Raw genomic sequence first — 9575 nt, 5'->3', positions numbered from 1 at the left:
CCAAGTTCCCCAAAATATATATTCACTTGGTGCATTTCACTCGAGATGTGATCTCTCCTTCCAGAACATGCAAAGCACACTGATCCAAAGCAATACACTACCTTCAAAACCTCAGCTCTCAGCTTATTACTTTTGAGTACATTCTCAAATGCTTTCTCCAAGTCCAAACACAACACATTTACTGGTTTTCCTCTATTAATTCTCCTTCCAAAACTTCCTCCAAAAACCCATCAAATTAGCCAGACATAATTTCTCTTTCAGCAGGCTGTGGTGATTCTGTTTGATTAGATTATGATTTTCCAAATGTCCTGCTACTATTTTCTTCACAGTTGATCACCACATATTTCCAACAATAGATGTTAGGCTGGTTCGGTTGTAGTTATCTTCTTTTTGCCCCTCTCCTTTTTAAATAGGTATGTCACATCGGCATTTTTCCAGCCCTCAGATGCTTCTCTCGAATCTAAACCTTTTTGGGAAATTACAATCAATGCATACACCGACTCTGAAGCTCATTGTTTAGAATCTTAGAAAGTAAACCATCACGGCAAAGAGTCTAATCTGCTTTTACTCCATCAGATTGTCTACTACAACTTCTCTCATGGTAGTGATGGTGTGGTAGTGATGTGTTTAATTCCTCCCTGTATTCTGTAGTAATAAGGGGATCCTTGAAGTATCTTCCACTGTAAAGGCGAGACTTTTCTCATTATCATTGTTTCTTGATTTCAAAATTAACCTGGCCATCTCAGCCGAGCATATAATTCATGGCATTACCTCTAAAACCTTCTCTGCTAAAGTGTTCAATAAATTGCTACAACCTCAAAGAAGTAATTCTTCCCCTAAATTAATAGGCAACCAATTTGAAAATGTGGCCTCTGGTCGTAAAATCTTTCACAGATGAGAGTAATCTCTACGGATATACGGCATCAAGCCTCTTAAGAATCTGAAATGTTGACAAAATAAGTTTTTTTTCAATCTTATAAACTCCAATGAACGTAGTCCCAGCCCGCCCAACAGTCCTAAGCATGGCGATTCCCTCCGCCATTTCCAAAATCAACCCAGTCAACATTAGGTGTACGGCCTCCGCAGCATTCACTCTGTGGCCGTACACGACTTATAAGTTACCATCCTGCTGCTACGACTCTACTTCTATTTGTGATGCAGTCCTCTGTCCATCCTGACATACTACCTTGAACACATGGGCTCTTTTCTTTTGAGACACCTTACGAGCTGTACCTATTCAAATGCTTTGTTGAAATCTCAATGTACGACATCAACTGGTGGTCCTTCATCAGTAATGTTTGTTTCCTTCTCAAAGCACTGTAGCAAGTTTGTCAAGTATTATTTCCCCTTTATAAAAGGATGCTACTCTGTAGGATGTTATAGCACACTAAGTACCCTGTTATTTCATCTTTCATTGCCGGCACGAACATCTACCCAGGTTGACCTAAATTGGCAATACTGGCTTGCTATTTTATCAAAGTATTTTTCTAATAATGGTGTTCTGTTCACAATCTTTTAATCCTCTGAGAATTTTCCACAATCTAAGGATTTTTGCAACATTATCATCAGTGCCTCCACTGTATCTGCAGCTGCATTGTTCAACATGACAGGATACAACTCATCATACCCCTTGGATATTTTCTCGACTGATTGGAGTCATGTTTGGAATTCTGTGCAGTGACATTCACTTTTAACAGTTTGCTAAATACTACCAGGAACAGAAATTGTGATCCAGCTGCAACTAAACTAAAGCTTTCAGCACAGAAGAAAATCTTTCAATTCATTATGAATCTAATAACTCCTGAAAAGGGCAATACAATTTGCCTCAGTCCATAATGTTCTTTCTCCAACATGCTGTGATACACTATCTGTATTTCTTCAAATTTACCACAGAATCTGTTTCAATCACCCTTTCAGCAACACGCATGACAACAATTCGGCATTTTTAGTCCCCCTGTAGCCTCCGTTTCACATGTGCATTCTTGGATGATTATTTATTTGTGTGCCTGCTTTATTGCTCAAATGGATAAAGGTAAATTGGTGTTCTTTGGTCATCAGAACTATTGCCTCCTCACTCTCATCTTCCTTGTTTTATCCCTCTGCTGGAATATTTAATTTGTCGACATATCTGAAATATGTTGTTGTATGGATTGGGTTTTGTGCCATTTCATTCCCCAAAGACCATCTACCGATGCTGTTGCTTGTTCTCACAGATATTATCTTGCAGAGTGGAAAATGCAGTTTGAAAGCAATGGAACATTATTGATGAAGAAGTTGATGCATAAATTGCTGTGATCTTCTAAACTACAAACTACAAACATTCCCCCTGCAGGCTGACCCAAGTCTGCAAGACTAGGTCATGATCCAGTCTCCTTTTATCGTATCCTTCTGATCTTACATGCCATGGGATCATCATTGCAGTGTAACAGAAATGTTGATCATGGAAATTTATCATTATTTTAATAAATAATGGCAAATTTTCAACATCTTGCAAGTGTATGAAGGCTCAATCTCGTGACACCTTGCCTGCTGCACAAAAACATTCTTACACTGCTTTCAATGTTAGGGCTCAAACAAAACACAATCATTACACAAATGCATCAACACACTACTTTCAATAGGATCTGGCGCAGGCTTGGAGGGCCCAAGGGCCTGCTCCTGTGCTGTAATTTTCTTTGTTCTTTGACCAGATAAAAAGGAAAACAGAGGTGTATAACAGTCATCAAGGGAACAAGAGTCCCTGTAGATGCACTAACGTCAACCAGGCCAACATCCCCAGCACTGAGGCACTGACCATCCTCGATCAGCTACAATGGGCTGAACACTTCATCTGTATGACTGACACGAGACTCTCCGCATGTTCTCATCCCAGCTTCAAAAGAGCAGGCGAGACCCAGATGTGCAGAGGAAGCACTCGGTGATAAACTCAAGGCCTCAATGGTGAAGTGCAACATTCCTGCAGACACCTGGGAATCGCCGGCCTAAGACGGTCCAAAGCCTGAAGAGCACCTGGGAAGGCATCAAACCCTTCGAGGCTTGCCTTTGGAAGCAGCGGAAGCCATGCAGCCACACCAACACCTCCCTCACCCCTTCCCACGACTGCCTTCTGCCCCGAGTGCAACAGAGCCGACGGTAGCTGCATCGGTCTGTACAGCCGGCGATCAATTCAGCCTGAGAGTGGGAGAGTGTCATCCATATCTGTGAGAAACCACCATGATGATGATGTATAGTGTGCAGGGGCATCTCGTCATAGCAATTCAGAGAACAAATACAGGGCAACAGAACACCGGTGACCAAGATTAGGATTAGGGAGAATCTCACAATCTTCTACAAGTGTCTCTGAGGGAAAGAGAAAACCCAGGGAAAACCAGGTCTCATTAGGGATGAAGAGGCAAATGAATGGTTTGAACTGGAGAGCAATTGTCAGGTGTTAAATGAGAACTTCACATCAGCTTTTACATGTGAGAAGGAGCACACAATTCCCGAGCAGAATTAACAGAGACTGGGGAGATGTTAGGTGTTTTGGTGAATTTAAAATTGGACAAATCCCAGGTTTGGATGAGGTGTATGCCAAGATGCCCAGGGAGATGAGAAAAAAAATTCCACTCGCCCTCATACAGAGCTTTCAAAAGTACCAAAGGACTGGAGAACAGGTAACATAGTTCCACTTATCAAAATGCGTGACAAACATAAAGCAGAGTATTACAGACCGGTGAGTATCACATCAGCAGGTAGGAAAATATTGGAGAAAATTCTGAACGGCAGACGTAATTTCCATTTCAAGAAGTGGGGTCTGATCAGTGACCGTCAGCATAGCTTTGTCAGAGGGAGGTCACGCCTCACAAACTTAGATGATTCTTTCAAAGAGGTGACAGAGTGTGCAGATGGGAGTTGATGTAGTGAAAATAGATTTCAGCAAAGACTTGGACAGGGTCCCAAATGGGAGCGTGGCAAAGAAGGTAAAGCTCGGGGGGTCCAGGAAAATACAGCAAGTTGAATCCAAAGTCACAGATTGGTCAAATGGGCAGGTCAGTGGTAGATGGAATGTTAACCCTGATCAGTCGGGTAATGCAATTTGGACAAACTAACAAGGCAATGAATCATTCAAAGAAATGCCAGGACACTAGGAAGGTCAGAGGAATGGCGTGACGTTGGGGTGCTTGTCCACAGATTCCTGAACATGGAATGGCAGCTTAAAAGGACAGTTCAGAAAGTATATGGCTCAAGAGCTGTACAGGAATTTGGTTAGGCCCCAGCTGAAGTGCTCAGTGCAGTTCTGGTCTCTCCATGAGAGAAAGGAGGTGTTTGCATTTGAGCATGTGTGGAGGACATTCATCAGGATGTTCTGAGGGGGTGAAGCATTTTAACTCGATGGAGAGTCTGGATAAGTTTGCGTTAGCAATAACTGCCAATGCTGGAGTCTGAGATCACACAGTGTGGAGCTGGAGGAACACTGCAGGCCAGGCAGCATCACTGTTGCCGATCTCTGATTAAGGGTCTAGGCCTGAAACATCAGCTTTTGTGCTCCCGAGATGCTGCTTGGCCTGCTGTGTCCAGCCAGCTCCACACTTTGTTCTCTTGGATTCTCCAGCATCTGCAGTTTCCATTGTATCTAGCATCACTGTTTTATCTGGATAAGGTTGGATTGTTTTCTTTCGAGTAGAGAAGGTTGAAGGAGGTCCTGAAAAAAATTGTTTAGATTAATATGGGTATAGGCGAGGTAAAAAGAAGGTCCATAATGGGGTCGGTCGGGGGGCGGTGGTGGGAGAGGAAGAGATACGTACATTGAAGCTAAAAGCTCAGAAGGAATTTCAGGAAAGAAAAGACACCCAGAAGGTGCTGGGGGTTGGAATTCATTGCCTGGGACTTCAGTTGAGGTAGATAATCTTTTCACATTAAAGAAAAAGGGTTGGTACAGCACATAAAATGAAATAACATTCAAGGCAATTGGCCTATTGCTAGAACATGAGCCGAATGTCAACTTAGTGTGGCTTCAGTGGTTACAGACACAATGGAATGAAGTGCCTGTTCAATTCTGTAGAATTCTCTGATTCTATGATTCTGGAGCAGGCGACAGTGAGTGGACAGCACGGGACAGTTCACCGATCTTCTCCTTTATCCATCTTCTATCTGCGTCCTAACTTCTCCCTATTTTTTACAGAATCCCCTTCTCCTCCCCCATTTTTGAAGAAGGGTCTCGACCCGAAACGTCAGCTTTCTTGCTTCTCTGATGCTGCTCGGCCCGCTGTGATCATCCAGTTCTGCACCTTGTTCTCTCAGATTCTCCAGCATTGGCAAGTTCCTACTATCTCTTGAGGAAACTTACTTGTTTTTGCACCCAAACTGTGGTGAGAATGTGGAACGCACCGACTGTGTGGGTGGTAGAGTCAGAAACCATGATAACATTGAACAAGTCTTTGATTGGGCATTTGCGATGCCAAGGCATACAAGGCTCTGGGTCGAGTGCTGGGAAATGTGATGAGAATAGTTCGGGACTTGCATCTTGTGAGGGCACATACAATTCGCTGAAGGGTCTGTTCCATTGCCATAGCACTCTATTATGCTGTCCCTCAATGATCCTACGACAAGTAAGTGAAGGTTTCCAGAAACAGATAGTTTTCAAGGACAATGCCAAGAGGAAAAGTGATGCACAGGCAAAGTGCATCTTAGAATTTAATAAAGGATTAACACCATTGAAGAACTGGAATTTGTGCCAATGCACCAAACCTGCAGATGAAAATGCAGTGTCCAGTTTGATTGCAAACAGCAACAACCACCAGTTAGTAACATGATCAATGGAAATATCTGAATGCCTGCTGTTGTGATCTCAAGCATTTACCTGCGTCGAGTGAAATCCACCACCATAGTTCTGTTGCATCGTTGGCCACCTCGCAATCCGTGTTGTATAGTCAATATCATTCCTTGACAATGCTTGAAGCAAGGCATAAGCAGTGGTTTCCACAGTCATCGCAGAAGCCCGTGCTGCTTCAATTGGATACGGCTTCTCGTCCTCCAACAATGGAGGCTTTCCAGGAACCAACATCAGAATCTGTCATTTGAGAAAGGGATTAGCTGAGAATAAAGTTTACATCATATAGATTTTTGTTTGCATTTCACCAACACAAGAATGGTTTTCTGGTCAAGATCCACCATTGTCTCACCACTGATGTCTATAACATTCTCCATACTTCCCACTCAGTGATGGGTCCTTTTGTTTGGGAAAAATAGGCACCTTCGAATGCAAATGAATCAAGGTGAGCTTTAGTTTCTCATCAGGCTACATGGCAGTTATTACAAGATGTTACGAACAAAAGGTGAAGAGGCAGATGAAACCATTCATCGCATCAGTCTGGATGATCTTCTTGCCCTCATCCTGAGGAGGCATCACAGATCTTTACTTACACGCAATTCAAGTTATTTCATGCAATGACAAGACTGAATGTTCTGGATACTGCAAATGCCATGGCACCTGGCAGCATCTGACAAACTGTATTGGAACAATGTGCCCCAAGGTCAGCACACCAACAGTAAATGTTTTCCAGTACATTTTTAAACACTTGCGACACTCACATTTCAGAGAAAGATGACCTATCATGTAATAGTCAGACAAATTGTGCTGACCAATTATGGCCTCAATGTATTCTCAATCATCAGCAAAGTAATGCAACATCTGGATGACAGTGCTGTCAAACAGCTGCACACTAAGGTTCAGTTTACTTTTCGTCATGCCACACTTCTCGTAACCTCATTCAGGAGTTACCACAAATATGATCAGCGATCCTGAGCTTGAAAAGGAAGGAAAGTGCAATCTGTCATTTCCACCAAGCCAACTTCTGATTGAATGTGGTGTGAAGCAGAGGAATAGAAAATTGAGTCAGTGGCATTCATTGGATACCTGCACTGGTTGAAGTCATGTCTTCATTTGAACCAAATTGGAGACATGAATGTTCATTGAATATTGTCCAGGTGTCCAGCAGAATTCATGACTTTTCCAACAGTGAAATCAACAATGAGAAAATACAGTGAGACTTGGACAACGATCAGGCTGGGCCTGATAAACGATAAGTAACATTTGCACCACACAAGTGCTAAGCAGCAATCAGCTCCAACAAGAGAGAATATGACCATATCACAAAATTCCATGTCCTTACCTGAACATAATCCTTACATTTATTTTTAAATGTACAAGTGCTATCCAAGCCATGCAAGGCTATGCGCCAGGTGTTGGAAATGAGGTGAGAAAAATTCACTGCTTCTCTTTGACTGTCACAGAATCCGTGAGCTTAAGAATTTCATTCTCCTGTATTGTAGGCTACTGAGGTGCTTGGCTATCCACTTCATCAAGGTTAACACTGATCTAAAACTAAACTGGGTCAGTTATCTAATCAGCAGTAGCCAGGTCCGTGGTACAAACCACCCTGCTGTGGAACAGGGTCAGGCAAATCCAAGTGAGTGATTGTGGTTGGAGGCTCATTCGTTGGGGGCATGGTGTCTGTCGCCACATTTGAGACACCAGGGCTGTGTGTTGCTTCCCTGGTGCAAAGGTCAAGGACATCTCTGAGTGGTTGCAACAAATTCTTAAGGGGGAGGGTGAGCAGCCAGAGGCCATTGTCCACATTGGTACCAATGACGTAGGAAGAAAGAGGGATGTGATCCTGTGGACTGTGTACAAGGAGTTAGCAAAGAGGCTGAAAGGCAGGACCTAGAGGGTAATAGTTACTGGGTTACTACCAGAGCCACATGTTCGTGAGCTAAATTATAGAAAGATAGGTGAGATGAATGCATGGTTAAGGAGCTGGTACAGGGGCCAGGGTTTCAAGTTCATGGATAACTGGGTCCACTTCTTCGGCAAGGGGTGACCTGTGTAAGAGGAATGGGTTGCACCTGAACTGAACGGGAACAAATATCTTCACACGGAGGTTTGCTAGTGCTACTTAGGATGATTTAAAGGCTGGCAGGCAGCTGGAAACGAGAGCAGCAGGTCAGCAAGTCGATGAATTGATAGCAGGTACATGTTAGGACCAATAAATCAGAAAAGAATGGCAGTCAGAGACAGGTACATGAACATGATGGCACAAACAAGCTGACGTATGTTTCTTTCACTGCAAGGAGTATTATAGCTAAGGCAAATGAGCTTAGAGCCTGGATCAGTACATGGGACTCTGATGATGAGGCCATTACATGGGTTTGGTTGAGACAGAGACCGGACTGGTTGCTCAATGTTCCAGGGTTTCATTGTTTTCGAGAAGATAGAGGGGAAGGTAAAAGAAGGAGGTGCTCTCATAACCTGTGGGAAATGTGACATCTGCACCCAGAAAGGACATTCTGGAGGGCTTGCCCACTGAGGCAATATAGGTAGCATTCAAAAATAAGATAGACACAATCACTCTGATCAGATTAAACTAATAGCCTGCTCCCCTGTTGCCACTGACACACTGAGGAACAAATATGCAGGCAGCTTGTGAAATGATGCACTAACTCAGAGTTGTCACAGTCAGTGAATTTAACCTCCACGGTATTGACTGGGACTCCCTTACAACAAGAGTTTAAATGAGGCCGAATTTGTTAAGTCTATCCAAGAGAGTTTCTTGACACAGTATATGGATAGAAGATGGGCCATGCTGGACTTTGTCCTGGTCAGGTAACTGGTGAGAAGGGTGGGAAAGCATTTTGGAAATAGTGATCACAACTCCTTCAATTTTAAGATTGCTATGAAGAAGGATAAGTCAGGACCTTGGGGGAGAGTAAATTATATCAATTTTAGGTAGGAGCTGGGGAGTGTTAATTGCGGGGAGCTGTCACATTTGCCACATGGGAATTGTTTAAAGGCCTGCTTATGAGTTTAGGATCAGGAAGGAGGAAGGACAAGGATGGCAAGGTAAAAGACCCTTGGATAATTGGGGAGGTTGTGAAGTTAGTCAAATGGGCAAAAAACAGAAATATGTCAGGTTTTGGAAGCTAAAATCGAACAGGGCCGACATAAAGAAAGCAGAAAAAGAAAGGGTGATGAAATGACCTTGGCAAGGAGGGTTAAAGGAAATCCCAAGGCATTCGATGCATACATCAAAAACAAGGGGATAAATAGTGAGAAAGTAGGACCATTCAGGATAAAGGAGGGAACTTGTGTACGGAAGCAGAGGATATGAGCAAGATCCGAAATGAGGACTGTGCATCACTATTCACTCAGGCGAAGGGTGTGGAGGATAGTGGGATTTGTGTGGAGCATGCTCATATGACAACAGCATTTTGAGATCAAGAAAGAGCATTAAGGTGGATAAGTCCTCAAGACCCAATGGTATCTACTCAAGGATTTTGAGCGAGGTGAGAGAGGAGATTGTCGGGGCATTCAGCAATATCTTTGTATCCTTGGTAGCCACTGGAGGGGTACTGGAGGACGAGCAAGTTGCTAAATGTTCTTCTTCTGTTCAAGAAGGTAAATAGGATCAATCCAGGAAACTATAGACTAGAGAGTCTCTCATCGTTCATTGGGAAGCTATTGGAGAGAATTCTTAGGGATTGTATTTACCTGTATTTGGAACAGCATGGCCCAATTAGGGACAGTCAGCGTGGCTTTG

Source organism: Stegostoma tigrinum, unplaced genomic scaffold (genome assembly GCF_030684315.1).
Source record: "Stegostoma tigrinum isolate sSteTig4 unplaced genomic scaffold, sSteTig4.hap1 scaffold_230, whole genome shotgun sequence".
Classification (NCBI taxonomy): Eukaryota; Metazoa; Chordata; class Chondrichthyes; order Orectolobiformes; family Stegostomatidae; genus Stegostoma; species Stegostoma tigrinum.
The sequence above is the reverse complement of the archived record's forward strand: the minus strand, read 5'-3'. Positions refer to the sequence as shown.